General features: G+C 46.8%; 1 protein-coding gene across 3 annotated transcripts in view; it reads left to right on the top strand.

Annotated features, from left to right (window-relative positions):
* The window catches only part of HSF1 (heat shock transcription factor 1), an 82,636-nt gene that overhangs the window by 36,944 nt on the left and 27,832 nt on the right, over positions 1-17,860 (top strand). The gene's annotated exons all lie outside the window — the stretch shown is intronic.

Here is a 17,860-nt window from a genome sequence, read left to right as displayed (position 1 = left end):
TTCTGCTCAGGTCAGGAACAGCAGTGAGTGGGTGTGGCCAGGTACCAGATCCAGCCCTGTTTAGTCACCTCTGATCCTCCATTTTTCCTCTGTGCTCCCCACACCTTCTAAGAAACCAAATCCAATTTCATTTGAATGCGGTCCTACAGATCTGAAATGCTGTCCCCCAGCAGGCTGACTGCAACCTGCTGCTCCATTAGGACTGCCCAAGGAACCCTCTATTCCTGCTCACTAGAATGGACTGCATTAGATGCTGATCTTAATTACACCTGCTGTACCAGTGACTGAGCCTTTATGCCTTGTTAGCAGGCCCATAGTGCTGCCAAAGCCTCTGACGTACGGTAGCCTCCTTTTCACTACAACGCTGTTCTTCACATTCAGTTGTCGGGCTGTTGCTTTTATATAAACCAGCTTTCATAAATGAACCACCCTGTGGTTCAGTCAGTGTAGCAGGAGGCTGAGGCTCAAAGCCCATATACTCAGAGCAGTGGTAATCTTCCCTCAGTGCCAGGCCTGGTACAGAACAGCACAGTCAGTTGCTGACTTTCCATTGGAATGGCTTCAGCCATTGGTGCCTGGGCCCCCCTGCTGCTGATCAATGAGTGGCAATCTTGAGCAGTGTCCTGTTCAAATTAACACTGCCCCCAAACAGTCACTCATTTGCTTAGTTGAATCATAATGTGCCCATGCAAACTCATAGTCAAAACTCAAGTTACTGGACTCAAAACTGGGGTAAGGAGGTGACATTTAATGGCCTGTGTTATACAAGAAATCAGACTAGCTCTCATGGGGGGCAGGGATAGCTCAGTGGTTTGAGCATTGGCCTGCTAAACCCAGGGTTGTGAGTTCAATCCTTGAGGGCGTCATTTAGGGAACTGGGGCAAAAATCTGTCTGTGGATTGGTCCTGCTTTGAGCAAGGGATTGGACTAGATGATCTCCTGAGGTCCCTTCCAGCCCTGATATTCTGTGATTTATAGTCCCTTCTGGTTTTAAATTCTATGAATCAAAGACTGAGGCCAGAAGAAGATAGGAAGGTCATTGAGTCTGAACACCTGCAGAACCAGAACCAGAGACCTGGCTCAAACAAAAATTTGTCCTGGAACCAGAACTCAGCCAGAACCATAATTTTGTGCTACCTACAGAACTGGAAGTGAACTGAAAAAAAAAAATGTTTCCAGTTAAAATAAAGGTTCAGCATTTTTTAAGCTCAATATTTTAAACTACTGTGATCTTATTTTCCTCATAAAACAAGACAACACATAACAAGTAAGTACATGATTGCTCTCAGGCCTGCCCCAGTATAATGCAAATAGAAGGGAGGTTGGTCCCCACAAGAGTAGAAGCTTCACAGCTGCCTATACACCACATGAGGCAGCAAGGGGGCCCAGAGGCAGCTGAACCATTTCTGAGATCCACTGGGGAGAAGGTGGAATGCTCTCTGGTCTCAAAAGTTAACAACTCTTCAACCTGCAGGAGAAAGATAGTGGATCCACAATCTTTCTCCCCCTTAGACAGGCCTCTGCCACCCATCCCCAGCCCCTGGGCAGCTCCTCCCTCCAGTTGCCAGACACGGGCCAAGGCCAAAGCGCCAAATTCAAATTTATCCTTTCACTTGGTTCAGTATGACAGGGCCCATATTAGAAGACAGTATTGTAGTGCTCTCCAACAAATTGTTCATCAAATAAGTGTTTATTGTACAACACAAACACTAGGAAAACTCATGTAAAGTTAAATTCTTCCATTGATCTAGCACTGTCTACAGCCGGGTTAGGTCAGCAAAGCTGTGTGGCTCAAGGTATAGATTTTCACACCCCGAGACTTAGCTAGGCTGATGTCAGTTCCCAATGTAGACCAGCCCTAGGGTGAGTTTGTTCCAGTGGTTAATGAAGCCTTATTGTTAACGGACAATGTGAACTATAGCTATAAAAGCTTACCTTAATGTTAAGCTAAATGGGTTAATTAAGAACAGAACCTTTCCTCTTATATTAAAATAGTAGAAATACCTTTTCTTTTCACCTATGTAACAGGAGGCGCTGTTACTACTTGAAGATTCTGGATACACACATCTTAAAGATGAATCAATTGAATCACTACAATCATCCTGAAGAGACCTGTTCAACAGAGAAAACAAATTCAGCTTATCTCACAGGGCCAGAAACCCTTTCAAACTCAAAAGCGCCATTGATTTAATCAGCCCTGGAGAACTACAAGCTTTCACTGTTTGTAGCTCCCACATGGCTGCTACCTCAAGAGGCTGAGACAAGTGTTTCACCCTAGCTTGTGGTTGGGTAGATGCAATAAGGAGGAGAGAGCTACACCACTCTTGGAATTCTTCCTAGAACCAAGATCCTCCTGGACAATTTCTAGAACATAAGAACAGCCATACTGGGTCAGACCAAAGGTCCATCTAGCCCAGTGTCCTGTCTGCTGACAATGGCCAATGCCAGGTGCTCCAGAGGGAATGAACAGAACAGGTAATCATCAAGTGATCCATCCCCTGTCATCCATTCCCAGCTTCTGACAAACAGAGGCTGGGGACACTATCCCTGCCCATCCTGGCTAATAGCCATTGAGCAACCTATCCTCCATGAGCTTATCTAGTTCAGCCCATGGTTCTTCCAAGGGATCTGGATCTTGCCACATCAGTCTGAGCAAAAACTTTGTTTTCTCTCTGGAACAGATCATTTTAGCTTTCTCCCAAAAATCCTTCCTGTACTTCCTCATTGAATTAATAGCTAGTGTCTGGCTTTCTTTCGTCATATGCTAAGTAACATAGGTTACTGTTAATATCTCTGAGAATTCTAACTTGCCACATGTTTTTAGTGAGTGGTATAAAATGCCTTTGAGGGGAGGAGAGCTTTTTATCTGTCCCAAGTAGTATTTAATTGCTTAAGCTTCCACTAGTTCATTTCTAAGGAAGTTAGGTAATGACTGAGTTGAATATAACAATTTCCTTTAATTCCCTCATGATGCCTACATTTTCCCTGTATTACAGGATTGTGTTCTTTAGTGAGAGGTCTCTGCACCCGCCCACTGGCACATGCGCACTGTCACTCCATTCTCCCATGCTGTAATCTTCAGATATTGCGCTTATAAAGGGGTTGCTTTGGCAACAGCAGTGTAAAAGTTGACTTATAACAATGGGCTTGTTTTATGTATGCTACAACGAAGGCCTAGCTCACTGCTTTAACAAAAACGAAGACTGCTTGCTTTTTGTGTTAGAAGTTCAGGTCGCAGGGACAATTTTTCAAAAGTGCCTAAGTGATTTAGGAGCCTGCATAGATGCTTATGTGCAAAAATGTTACCCCTTGTTTCCCATGGAACATTCTCTCGGTGACTGAGGAACTTGTAGTTGTATGAGTGCTGAAGAAGTGAAACCTTAATGTAAAGGGAAGGGATTTGTATTTAGGCCATTGAATATGTTTAAATACCTGTTTCACAAACGCACTTGCATGAAAACCTCTCTTTGTTAACCTAGTAATAGTCAATCTGACTTATGCAGGAAGTCCACCATCCCAAAAAGAAAACAAGACTTGCCTCATATTTCTGAATGGGAAAAACCAACCAGGACAAATTGTTGGGGTTTGCTGGGGATGAGGGGGCAGGCTTTTCAGACCTTCTTTACACATCATAGACAATTAAGGACACAACCTTATTTTTTTTACCTGTCCAGGTTACTGATAGTGAAGATAAGTTTCCAGCTGGAGATAACACTCGTCTGTTATCCCTTTAGCCACTGAACATAGAATCTACCCTCTAGGTGACTAAGCAAGGTCTCTAATACAACCTTCCACATAAATGTGTAAATATTCTAGTAAATCTTTATATTGGGATAGCACCCAGGACTGGGACCCTGAACAAACAGTGAAAAAGAGAGAATTATGAAGCCATCCACTTATTGCTTAAAACGTGGAGTCTCCATGAAATTCAGACTTTCCATCTGGTTTTTTCCCCCGTTGACTGCAGCCGTGCAGGAAAAGATGCTGAATTGATGTGAATGAGAGCAGGCAATTAATCTCTTCTGTAAGACAGGGGTGAGAATGCAGTAGGCAGCTGGAGCTGCAGGCAGCTCATGGCTCTCAGGCTGAGCACACAGGCCAGACCACTTAGCTATGATACACCTCTACCCCAATATAACGTGACCCGATATAACATGAATTTGGATATAATGGAGTAAAGCAGCGCTCCAGGGTGTTGGGGCTGTGCGCTCTGGGGGATCAAAGCAAGTTTGATATAATGCAGTTTCACCTATAACGTGTTAAGATTTTTTGGCTCCCGAGGATAGTGTTATATCGAGGTAGAGGTGTACTAAGATAATACAGAAGCAAGGGCTAGTGTTTTCTGGTGGGAGAGCCATTTCCCCTTTCATGTAAGCTCCTGTATTTTCCTTTACCCCTTCCCCGCTCTTGATGGGTGCTTATTTCTCTGCTTGGTTCATTGACGTTTTAGTGGGTGGGTGTTTGCCATTCACTTAAAGGAAGCAGACTTGAGCCTACCTTAGGCAACACATGTCTGAATGAGACTTGACAAGGTGCCTGTATCTGCCCCAAGAAATTAGTCCCTCAAACTCCTATCCTCTTTCTACACGCTAGTCTAGACAATGCTAAGTATCAAAGCATCTTCTCCTCAGTATGTGCACTACCGTCAGCACTGCTGAAGCTGAACAGTCTTTTGGGAATCCTGTCATGTTGTGACATTTCATAATGCTGCTTGCTGAACTGCTGACCAACGTGATAAATTGCATGTGTCTTGCATTCTCAACTATTTCTCCTGCGCTCTGCCCACTAATCTATCTTGTTCAGGGCAATCGCTAACATTCCAAACCTTTAGGTAGTTTCCAAACCCCAACTTTAATAAAAAATTTTAAAAAAACGTTCCCAGCCATTTCTTTTTCCTCCAAATAAGGAATTTCCCTGGCATGAGGTTAAGGATTGGCAACTTTAAAGAATCATGAACCAGAATCATGAACCAGTTTAGGTCTCAGAAACAAATGCTTCCTGGTCCTAAGGGAGCTGGGTTTCCCAGCTCTTGTGCCAGATCACCCTTGACCTTGGGAAGAGACTCTGAAATAAGAAATCTCTGTAAGGAGATTGGCTTGCATGCTTATGCCCGCCAGCTTGACTTCTCCTTCAGTATGGAAGCTGGACCTGCAGAGTACCTACTGTGCGATCAGAGGAGGGTGACTGGAGTAGCCATCACCTCTCTTTTTCCATGTGCAGAGATCTGGAGAGGAGTGATCCCACTTATTATGACTTACTGAGCTCTGATAAGTGTTCGCTGCAGTACAGAATATGGAAGACAATACAGTCCCTGACCCAGTGAGAAGCTTGCAGTCTAAGTTGGATACAACCTTATGTTCTACTGACATAAGACATGCAAGTTACATTGTCTGAGGCTCTAACCTGCGTGTAAATCATAGTTTACTGTGTTTTAATGATGATACTATCTGAGCAAGGCGTGGTGAAGGGTACAGTATAAAGACCTTGAAGAACAGAGGAAGGGTTTAAATGTAGGGGAAATCAGATGGTTATAAAGCAACAGAGAGAGAGTTCCACATTTTGTCACCCATGAGCAATACAGCCATGCCAGACTTGTGCCGATAAACCCAAACCACGTCTGTACAGAGTGTACATGCACACACACTGCGATACAGGAATCATTTTCTGAACTCCTGCTGTGCAGCCACTACTGTGGCTATGTAACTGTGCTCAGCAATAGGACATCTTGGGAGGAACACTGGCTCTGAATGAAACTGCTGGGAGTATTTAGGTAGGAAAAACATGGTTACCCAAGTTGGAATTTGGGCCAGGACACTAACATTCATAAGTTTAACTCTGCCCCCCTGCACATGCACATTGTTTAGGCTCTTCCTCGTGGTTACGCAGCTGTGGGCCATGTGGCATACTATCCTACAGATGATAGACTGTAAGAATATGAAGGAGCTGTGTTCTTCTACAGTTGTCGGTGTATGTTCCAGGTGCACTTTAGTACTGCGTGTGTATCCTGTGACCTTATAATGAGATGAAATATAACTGAAATACTCACAAGAACAGAGTTAACGATGCTGTGACAACACCCTCCATTCTGATTTATGATTTGTGTAATAAAAATCTCAATATTGTATTGTTTTTGAATTTAATATAACATGCTGGCTAATACTGTTGTATGTCTCTGCACCCTATCTGTGAGGATTTTATTCCTTGTTACATTTGTATATAAGATTCCAACATGCATCCTGAAGAAGTTATTTACATGGAGAGGGCTTATCAAAAGATAGAAATACAACACAGCAGAGACTAAAATATAAACCCTGCAGGATAAAACACACTAGGATATGGTCCCAGCTACATGTCACCATTGAAAATGGTGTTTTCAGTATTGCGATCCCTACACGTTCTACAGCCCCAAATCCAGGTGGTTTGAAAAAGAATACAGGTTAGGTTCTTTTTCTTTGCCTTCTGTTTTTTGAGCACTTAGGGTTGAAGTTTTCAAGCTTTTCTCTGCAACCGTGAGGGATTAGAACCTTCCTTTAAAAACAAAATGAAAGCTGAGGTTCTCATCTAATCACCCGTCTCCAGAAGCTGGGCTTTATGAAAAACACCAGAAAACAACTTAGAGAAGGATTTAACCCTCCAGAGAGAGACAGCTTCCAAAATGATAGTGTTTTCATTCATTATTTGAATTCAGCAATGAGAGGGTCTCTCAAATAAACACTTTAGATGTAGCAATTGTCAGAACCATGCAAAAGATAGACTATTGTATTGCATTCTGAGTACTAACTTGTTTGTTTCATCTTGAACCTATGTTCTGTATGATCAGTAGAGTGCATTAGCCTGTTTTTTGTCTTGAGAAACAGCTTTTCAGAAGTAAGGAGAGCTGTTAGAGAAAGCTCTTTGCAAGCGGTTACTTCTGCTACTTTTCATCTCAAAGTGGGGATGAGGGATAGCTCAGTGGTTTGAGCATTGGCCTGCTAAACCCAGGGTGATGAATTCAATCCTTGAGGGGGCCATTTAGGGATTTGGGGCAAAAATCTGTCTGGGAATTGGTTCTGCTTTGCGCAGGGGGTTGGACTAGATAGCTCCTGAGGTCCCTTCCAACCGTGATATTCTATGAAGTGAGGAGAGTTGTGATAAAAGCTTGAGTTTGCAACACTGCATTTTGTTTAAAAAAGCATATTTGATGGGAAATGTCAGTTATGGGTTAATTAATTCTAGTAATTACTAGCCATAAAGCTAATCTTTGGGGTTTTTTACCCAAAGCAGTTTTAACTGAAGGAAGGATAAAGGAATCATTGTCCCAAATGCATCCTGATAATTAAAATTGCCCTAGGAAGACTTTTTCAAATAGGAGGAGCTGTTTTCCTGGGGATCCTTGTGAGCCTTCAATAACAAATGACTGCCTGCTCTGGCTGCAGGAGATAAGAAACATCATTGGTCGTGACTGGCTGAGGTCTCCCTTGGAGGGTGATCACATGCCTCGTGAGGCATGTCTACACTGCAGCTAGGAGATGCTAGCACGCCAAAAATAGCTGTGTGAATGCTGCAGCATGGGCAGAGACTTGGGCTGGCCACAGGGTTGGCTGTGTTCTAGCACAGGTGGCTACCCCGAGCCTCCTCTGGTGCTGTACTAGCCACACTGCTATTTTTAGCATACTAGCTCAAGCCCTGCCAACACAGGTCTGTCTGCCTGGGCTGGGAGGCCTGCTCCCAGCTGCAGTGTAGACGTATCCTTGGCGGGGCTGGAGAGCTGGGCTTCTGTTTAAAGATGCCCAGTTTTTCTGACTAGACCTGCACGTCTGTCTATATGTCAAGGCCATCTGTGAGGTGGGAGTAAGCCTGAGCACAAACATATGGGAAGAGAATCTGTTTCTGGAGGGGAGTTAGTCCTCAGACCCACTGCGTAAAAAAATGTGTATGTCTCAGGGTTTTGTACTGGTGCTCATCACCATCATATCTGATCCCCATATGTAGCACCAGTTTACACACACTGCACTTTCCTTCCATCTGAGAAGGGCTGGTGTGTTTGTGGATATTATATGTTCTTTGTGAAGAAGACCCAGACAATTCTAGCCAGCTTCTCTGACTATGAACATGTTTCACCTTACTTGTTCGTTGGCTGCTGTAACTCCTGCCTTTAGACATAGACGGGACATACTAAAAGAGTCCGACATGGTAAAAGAGGGGTAGGCAAGAGCAGGGGTAGGCAACCTATGGCATGCGTGCCAAAGACAGCATGCGTGCCGATTTTCAGTGGCACTCGCACTCCTAGTCACTGGTCCGAGGGTCTCTACATTTTAATTTAATTTTAAATGAAGCTTCTTAAACATTTTAGAAACCTTATTTACTTTACATACGACAATAATTTAGTTGTATATTATAGACTTATAGCAAGAGCCCTTCTAAAAACGTTAACATGTATGACTGGCACGCGGAACCTTACGTTAGAGTGAGTAAATTAAGACTCAGCACAGCACTGCTGAAAGGTTGCCAACCCCTGAGCTAGAGAGTTGCTTATTCTTCGAGTAGTGTCTCTCACTGTGCTCCGCTGTAGGGGAGTGTGTGCCCCCATTCTGCTGATCAGAGGATTTCAGTAGCAGTCCATGGCTCCCCACCTGCCATGCGGCTGGGCATTCCTTCCTCAGTTCCTTCTCAACTTCCCTGGCTGGAGACTCTGTTCACAGATCATTCACTCCCTGCAGTTTTGCAAATTTTAACTTCATTTGAAGCCTTTTTCTTTTTTGTACTTTGTTTTAGTTGGCCACGCCAAAAAAGCAAAAAGGATTTGCCTCTTGCCAACCCCAGTGTGGGGGGACCTCCCTGGGCAAGGGTGTGCCTGGCTCTGCAGGCTTCAAAAAGTGTCTGAGCTGCAAAGAATCCATCCTAGTGATGGATGGATATTCGCAGTACCTTCACTGCCTGGGGGAAAAGCACAATCCACAAACGTGTGATTGGTCCCAGCAGTTAAAACCCAGGTCCACGAAGTCCTACTCCTGGAGTCAGCCCTTCAACCCCCTGAGTCCAGCAAGAGCTGTCACTGCAACCTTCTACACTGAAGGCAGGTGAGCCCAGGGAGATGAACCACTCATTCAAGACCGCTAAGAAAAGGGCCGTGAGTTCCCGTAGAGAGCCCCAACTGAGCTGGGAACGATCTCCTGCTCTGTGGGTATCATTAGTACTGACAGCGCCAAAGCTTCTAGAGTTGGTACCCAAGGCACGAGCTGACAGAGCAAGTCGCTCTGCCCAAAGACCTGATGGGCACAGGCAAAGAGGTACCAGTACTGCAGGGGCATGAAAAGCATGGAAGATCTGTCCTGGGGAAGGCTACATCAACGCGATCATTAGCACCAGCACCAATGGACCACATGACTAGGTCTGCATCTCCGATTCCATGGGTACCAGCCTCTCAGCACCGGCAGCCACTAGCACCGATGGAAATCAGCCAGTGCAGACGAAGGTGTGCAACAGATCTCTCAGTGTCTGATGCATTTCCCTATTGACACCAGGTGTACCGCCCGCCCATCCCTTAACCTCCATGGTTTGGGCAGCCATGGTACTAGCCACCAGCCTCCTACCCTCAATGGCATACTGGGACCCATGGCAGGCCCAGAGGCAACAAGCCTCCCAGGCACTTGGTGTGGCATACCAGCAGGCAAGGAGATAGCCTCCTTCAGCTGCAGGGTCAAAGGTGTCAGAACCTCCTGAGCTATGAATGGAAACTGAGGCAGAGAAGGACGACACTTCTCATGCCCATCTTTCATTGTCCTTGCCTGATGAGGCGGTGATGCCCCTTCCGCTATCCATGGTGGATGATTTTAAGTCATTCAAGAACTTAGCTTGAAGGGTGTCAGAAGCCCTGCAAATACAGCTGCACCAAGCGGCTGAGCCTCACCACAAACTGATGGACATTCTACACTCTTCCACCTCTGCCAGAGTGGCCCTCCCAGTTAGTGAGGCACTCCTGGATCCTGCCAGAGTTATGTGGAAGACCCCTGCATCCGTCCCGCTGAAATGCAAGCAGATGGACAAAAAGTAAAATGTGCTGGCAAAGGGCACAGAATTTTTACTTTCCCACTTACCTACAAATTCCAACCTTGTGTATGCGGTTAATTCTAGGAGCCACCAATACCAGTTTAAATGCACCCTGTATGGCTGAGACAGGAAACATTTAGAACTGTTTGGCCGAAAAGCATATTCATCACCCTCTCTTTAGTTCTGGGTAGAAAATTACTAGGCCTTGTTAGCCAAATATAAATACCAGACCTATGTGAAACTAGGTTATTTTATAGATCAGCTCCCAGACTACCACAAAGACCAATTTATGGCCATAATTAAGAGGGCCAGCTGGTGGCAAAAAGTCTCTCTGATCCTTATTAGATGCGGCAGACATGGTGGCATATTCAATTTCTACGGCCATGATTGAGAAGGGCTTCGTGGCTGCATTTGTCTGGCTTCCCTAAAGAGAGTCAGCTCACAGTGGTGGACCTTCCCTTTGAGGGAACAAAGCTGTATCATAGTTTCCTACTCAGATTTGAACCTTAGCGTTCATAAACTGAGAAGCTAGCATGAACCCTCTAAGCTTAATTACCAGCTTAGATCTGTTAGATCTGATATCGCTGCCACCAGCCAGGAATTTCCAGGGCCTGACTCCCTTGGGTCTCCCCACAACGTTCCCTGGGGACCCCCAAGACTCAGATGCCCTGAGTCTTACAACAAAGGGGAATAACCTCCCCCTTGTCTCCTCTTTACCCCTCCCCAGGTTTCCCTGGAAGATACAGCTTCAAGTCCTTGAAACACAAGAGTTAAGTATCTCTCTCCTCCCCCCGAGCTGTTCAGAATCCACCCTCCGTAGATCTAACACAAAGAGAATTCCCTTCCCTTCGTTCCTTAGCCTACCCAAGAAAACTCAACAGGTCTAAAAAGAAAGCTTTATATAAAAGAAAGAAAAGACATAAAAATGCTCTCTGTATCAAGATAACAATATACAGGTCGATTGCTTAAAAGAAAAATATGAATAAACAGCCTTATTGAAAAAGAAATACAATTTTAAACATTCCAGCAAGCTACACACGTGTAAATACAAAAAAACAATAAAGCTTACTGTCTTTTCTACCTTTGTACTCACAACTTGGAAACTGAAGATTAGAAGCTTGAAGACAGAAAGATCCCTCTCATAGCTGAGAGACAGACAGAAGACACAGACCCAAACATTCCCTCCCTGAGCTTTGAAAAATCCGGTTTCCTGATGGTCCTCTGGTCAGGTGTTTGGTTCCTTTGTTAACCCTTTACAGGTGAAAGAAACATAACCTTAGCTATCTGTTTATGACAAGCTGTTCACCAAAAAGGAAGACCCATTGTCACGAAGTCCCCGGCGATGCTCTGGAACTGCCCCCCACAAAGCCAGGCAGGATTTTGGGGAGCCTCCTCTCCCTTGGAGCAGACTGTTCGAGGGCAAGAAGCTCACACGGCTTCACTCCTGGGTCTCCTCTTTGAGCATTCAGCATCCTCTGCCCTCCGTGCGCTCCCACAGCGAGCCCGCCCCAGCGGGTCCGGGAAGCCACAGGGTCCTGCACCCCCACTTTGCAGTCAGACGTGACCTCAGCCAGCCAGTAAAACAGAGGTTTATTCGATGACAGGAACAGAGTCTAAAACAGAGCTTGTAGATAAGCGAACCAGACCCCTCGGCCAGGTCCATTCGGGGGCAGTGAGCCAGACCCCTAGGTCCTGCTATCTCACTCTTTGTCCCCAGGCAGCTTCTAGACTGAAAACCCCTCCAGCCCCTCCTCCTCTGCTCAGCCTTTCCCGGGCCAGGAGCTCACCATGACCTCTTTGCTCAACACCTTCAGCTGGCACCTTTGCAGGGGAGGGGCCCAGACCATCAGTTGCTAGGAGACAAAGGGTCAGGCATTTAGGTGCACTGGCCCTTTGCTCTCCCAGATACTTAAGAACTGCCTAGGGGACACTGAGGCACCAACACAGTATTCAGAGAAAACATTAAGAACATTCCCAGTTCATCACACCCGTCCCTTCACACGCTGAAGGATTCTCAGGTGACTCTTGGACTCCTAGGAATATACATGCTAGCCTACAAGAGAAAATACAGCCTTCAGCCACAGTTTAAGCCCCGGTCATCGCAGTACACCTCTCAGTACTCATCACAGAGATCTTATGAGCTACAGAGAAAGAAATCTAAGCTTCCCCAAGCGAAAGCAATCGGGACCGCAACCAACTTCATCTCAGCCCTCAACCTCGAAGTGGCAGTTTTGATGGGTTGGTCGAGGTGCCACTCTCCTTGCTACCTTACACTGGGAAACCCCACTCCTCCCTTCGGAGACTGTCTGACCCCATTCCTCAGCACTGGGGAGGGATAACCTCCGATAAGTGGGTGTTGATATGCCATCCACTTCTCCTCCCATCCCCCTCCCAAACACCCTTCCCCATCCTTTGTCAGGGACCCTTCTCACAAGAGTCTACTACGTCAAGAGGTAACCATCTCCGTAGCAGCCTTGTTAGTATCTATCCGTACTCCTGTCCTTTCCATCTCAGCATACAAGCTATGGAGCCTGTGCTGGTACATCTCGAGGCAAAGGCTTCTGCTCTCATTACTTTTTGATACCAAAGGAAAAGGGAGGTTGGAGACCCATATTGGACCTCGGAGCGCTCAACGGTTATGTCAAAGCGCAAACATTCAAGATGGTCACCTATCAGCGATAATCCCTGCATTAGAAGAAAGAGATCGGTTCTCGACCCTCAACCTTCTGGACATATTTCTACATTTTTATCATAGCAAGTCACAGGCGTTACCTCAGATTCACGCTGGGCCAGGACAGCTACCAGTACAGGGCACTCCCTTTCAGCCTCTCATCGGCCCCAGGGTGTGCTCCAAGCTCCTCTCAGTAGTAGCAGCCCACGTAGGGCATAATGATTTATCCTTACCTAAACAATCGCCTTCTCACAGCATGGTCCTCCACAGAGGCTCAACGGGTCACTCAGAAATGGGACTGTTTCTGAATCTGGGTCTACAGATCAGTGAACAAAAATCGACCTTAATACCAGTGCAGAGACTAGAATTCATAGGCACTGACCTCGACTCCACTCGGACAAAGGCACTCCTCCCACATCACAAATTTCTCAGTCTGTCCTTGTTGATAGAGACAGTGCAGTCCAGCCCCCAAACTTGGGCCAAGCGTTGACTCCAGCTTCTGGGACACAGGGCTGTGGACACATCTGTTATTCCTCGTGCCAGATTATGCATGAGATGCCTTCAAGCGCGGTTACATTCGGTTTACAAGCCAAACAGAGACAAGTGGGTCTCTCTGGTAGCTCACTGAACGTTCATTTAGCAGCAGTCGCAACCTTCCACCAGCAGGTAGATGATTACTCAATCTTTTCCCACACAACTATGAAGAGGTTTCTTAAAGGCATAGCAAACCTCTTTCCACAACCCAGGCCCCCACTCTCCAATGGGACCTCAATCTAGTGTTAAAAGGACTGACCAGACTGCCATTTGAACCCATGGCCACTTGTTCACTAACTCACCTTTCCATGAAGACGACGTTACACATCGCCATCACTTCAGCCAGAAGGATAGGGCAGATAGCAGCCTTGATGGCACATTCCCTTTTACTGTGTTCATCATTGACATGATCACACTCAGAGCACATCCAAGGTTCACCCCTAAAGTGACTTCTGCATTTCACATGAATCAACCTATTCAGCTTCCCACAGTTTATCCCAAACCTGTTGAGGACAACAGGAAAGCCATCCTCCATTCGCTCAACATGAGAAGAGCCTTGACCTTCTGTTTGGATAGAATAAAGGCCTTTAGAAAATCTCTGAGACTCTTCCTCTCCATTGCAGAGAGATCGATAGATGCAGCAATCTCAGCACAGCAGCTCTCCAGCTGGGTCTCTGGCTATATTAAACTCTGCGGCCAACTCCATGCGGTAACACCCTCATCTTCAATATGCACGCATTCCACGAGGCCAGTCTCCTCACCGATCACCTTCTCCAAGGGTATCCCTATAACTGAGCTCTGCAGAGCAGCTGCCTGGACATCTGTGCATACCTTTGCAGAACACTATGCCATTCTGGGGGATTCGGCGACAGACACCCATTTCGGTGCCACGTACTGTCCTCTATATCAGACTTGACTCTGAAGTCCCAGCCTCCAATAGTGGGTACTGCTCGGGAGTCGCCTACAATGGAGCACCCACAGGGACAAGAAAAAGAAGAAGTTACTCCCCGTGTGCCTAACGATGGTTCTTCGAGATGTGTATCCCTATGGGTGCTCCACAACCCTTCCCCTCTTCTTCGGAGTTCCACTGTTTGACTATAGTAGAGAAGGAACTGAGGTGGGAATGCCTGCACACGCTGGCTAGCCTCGTGGCAGGCGGGGAGCCGTGTGGGCGGGACAGACTGCTATTGAAATTCTCCGGTCAGCAACGGGGGGGGGGGGGGGGCACACACACCTACAGTAGAGCACCCATAGGGGGACACATTTTGAAGAACTATCGTTACCGCGCAAGGTAACTTCCTGCCTTTGTAAAGGTCCAGATGACACCGCTATGTCTAATTCTGTCGTGGAGCTGAGTCACAACTCCCTTGTACGGATAGCCCTGTTGCACGCCAGCCCTGTCCTTGAATTCAAAATGCTGCCCCTCAGCTCCTTACCCAGTGGTCTTCAATACAAAGCATGTGACCCAAGACTGGAGTGCTCCCTGGGGGGCAGTGTTTTAAAAGAGCCAGGTGCAGAGAGGGGCCGAGTTTATGTAGTTCTATAAAATATTGTAGAAATAAAACACTTCTAAGATCTTTTAATAACCCCTGAAATGAAACGTTTGAGACTGGCCCTTATAAACTCCTCACCAGCATCTAATTGCCTCATAAAACCCTGCTGAAGAAAGGATTAAAGCACGTTCTCCTGCTTGCAAATCATTTTAACTGTTTGTGAGCCTTTTTGTAGCTGTTTCTCACTCTCTTCCCCCATCTTTCATTATTTGTCACTAGTTTCGGCCTGTAGGACCTTAGCCGTCATTGCATTGCTTAGATGTGTCTCAGGCGTGGTGGGCAGGAATCATTCCTGGAAGGAAGCCCTTGGTTCAAGCTGTCTGAACGTTCGAAGCTCAGCACTCAAAGTGGGGTTTCAGGTTCTTCCCTTGAGTAGGAAAGATGCCAATGCTTAGAGCTGAGCAAACCCCAGAAGCTACTTCCTGCGTGGAGTTGGTACTAGCTGCCACAGTCAGATTATTCCCTGTGTTTTCATCCCCTCAAATGTGGTAGGTCGGGGGAAATGTGGGCTTTTTACAGACCCTTTCCAGAAGGTGTTCACAGACACTCTGTGGGTAAGTTGACACTGCGATAAAAAAACCCAGCACCACATCTGAGAGCCCAACTGAGTCGGGCTTGGGCTCTGGGGCTAAAAACTGCAGTCTAGGTGTTTGGGCTCTGAGACCTGCAGCAGGCACAGCTGTGCCGTGGGTCTTTGATCACAGTGTAGATGTATTGGGGGCCTGGACTAGAGGGCTTCTGCACTAAATGGCTGACAATTCCAGCACACAACTGATCCTGTACCTGAAAGACCTGCAACTGCTCCACTGGCAAGGGAAGTTTAATGTGACAGGCAGCAGCCATTCCTGAGTCAGTCACGCTGATCACCCCACCCCAAACACAATAGAGTCTCCTCACGTATGCCGAGAACGAGCTCCTTAGACTTCTGAACTGCATTTTAGGTCACTCTGTGTTTGCTGGAAATATCGTGTTCTCCTAACTTTAGTGCTAAGAGAAGCTGTTCTGTACTGTGTAATAAGTTCAAGTCCTTTGTCCTGGCCCGAAGCCTGTGCAGATTTCAGTAACTGTCTGATAAAACGGGGCTGTTCCCATCACCTGTGTACTGTAAAATGTCTGATCCTTCGGTACGTCTTACAAAGCTTCTTGCCTCTGAGCTAGTTTGTGACACTGAGTGCACAAGCTGTCTGATATAAATAGGATGTTCCTCTTATCAGTGTTATGTTTGCCATCTTTCAATTTCACTGAGTGTCCCTTTGTTCTTGTATTACAATAAAGTACAAATAGGAGCCCGTAATTTACCTTTCCTATCCCACTCACTTTTCTATGGAGCTGTTCGTGTCCCTTTATTCCTGTCCTCCCCAGAGTCTCCCAGTCTTTCCATGGTCTCTTTGGCTGTGTCTACACTACACAGCTTTCAGCGACATGACTGTGTCGCCACAGCTGTACCGCTCGTGCACTGTAGCCGCTGTTTGTCGGCTCTCCTGCTGACAAAATACTTCTACCCCCAACGAGCAGCGGTTGCGTTGTCTCTCCTGTCGACAACATGCTGTTCACACTGGCACTTGTCGTGGCAAAACTTTTGTCTTTCGAGGGGGAGAGGGTTATCATCTCTGAGGGTACGTCTACACTGCACGATTATTTCGAATTAGCTTAAACCGATATTACAAAACAGATCTAATAAAATCGGTTTAGCGTGTCCACAGTGGGATCACGAAATCGATTGTTTGCGTCCATGGTCCAAAGCTACCATCGATTTCAGGAGCGGTGCACTGTGGGTAGCTGTGAGCTACCGTAAAGAACGGAATGCCAAAGCGTTGAAAATAAACTCCAGGATACACAGCGGTGCGTGACACCGTAACGGAGCAGGACTCAAACGGATGCTCATGGAGGGAGGGAGGGGGATATGAGGACTACAGCTACCATCCCACAGCAGTCTCTGAAACATATTTGCTCTTGGCTGAGCGCCAATGTCTGTAGTAATAACACGGTGTCCTGCGTGGTTCACCAGAACAGGTCGAGTCAGTCTCTTCCCCCCCCCAGCACGTGAAAGAGAGTAAATAAAATATTCCCTATGAGTACTGTAAACTGTACCCTCTGTGTACTCGAATGCTGCTGGCAGAAGAGAGCAGATTGGATGCGAACGGGTCAGTGATAACCGTTTTGTGATCTCAGGGTCATGATTGCTGTCTATGAGGCGTTTGCTCATGCATCTTCGCGAAAAAAGGCGCCAAAGGGTTGTCTGCGTGCTTCCAAAGGGAGGGGTGAGGCTGACCCAGCACCACCGCGGGCAAATTTTTCGCCCATCAGGCACTGTGCTCTCAACCGGAAGTGGAACTATGGATAGCTGAGGAACACTACTGATGGAATCGACTATATTGGCCTCCTAGAGGTATCCCACAGTGCACCACCTACCGCTCTGGTCTCGACATCCGAACTCGGTATGCGGGTATGCCGGTAAACAGTGAAAGCCCCGCGTACCTTAATGACAGACTTCTCCTTGCTTTTCACTGATGTCACAAGCTCTGTGATCACGACGGGTGGCGATGCAGTTCAAATGCAAAAAGTGCTCCTGCTTGAACCTTACGGGAGCCTACTGAGATCTGATTCTGCTCTATACTCGGGTGAGAAAATCTGTTGTTTGTATCAGATGCCCGTTAAAGACAGGAATGCCAAAGCGTTGAAATAAAACTCAGGTACACAGCGGTGCGTGCACCGTAACGGAGAGCCAGCGACTCAAACGGATGCTATGGCGGGGGAGGACACAACTGCACAGCTTCCGGGGGCTTTACTGCCCCCCAACCCATTATCCCCACCACCCAGTTTGTTTATGGAGGCTGGGAGGCCCCTGCCCGCCCGCCCGCGCTGCCTTCCTGGCACCCTGCACCCCCCCCTCCCTCTCCCAGCCTGCCCCCATTCGTGATTTATATCTTTTGTTGTGTTTGTTGCAGCGCTTTGTTGCCTTTCTACAGGTGCGCACCCTACTTATCTCTTTCTCATTCGGTCGAGAGTGAGTCGTGAAGAAGGGCCTGTTTGTTAGAGAAGCTGAGGGAAACGTTTCATATGTAAGGCTTAT

Source organism: Chelonoidis abingdonii, chromosome 2 (assembly GCF_003597395.2).
Source record: "Chelonoidis abingdonii isolate Lonesome George chromosome 2, CheloAbing_2.0, whole genome shotgun sequence".
Lineage (NCBI taxonomy): Eukaryota > Metazoa > Chordata > Testudines > Testudinidae > Chelonoidis > Chelonoidis abingdonii.
The sequence above is the reverse complement of the archived record's forward strand: the minus strand, read 5'-3'. Positions and strand labels throughout refer to the sequence as shown.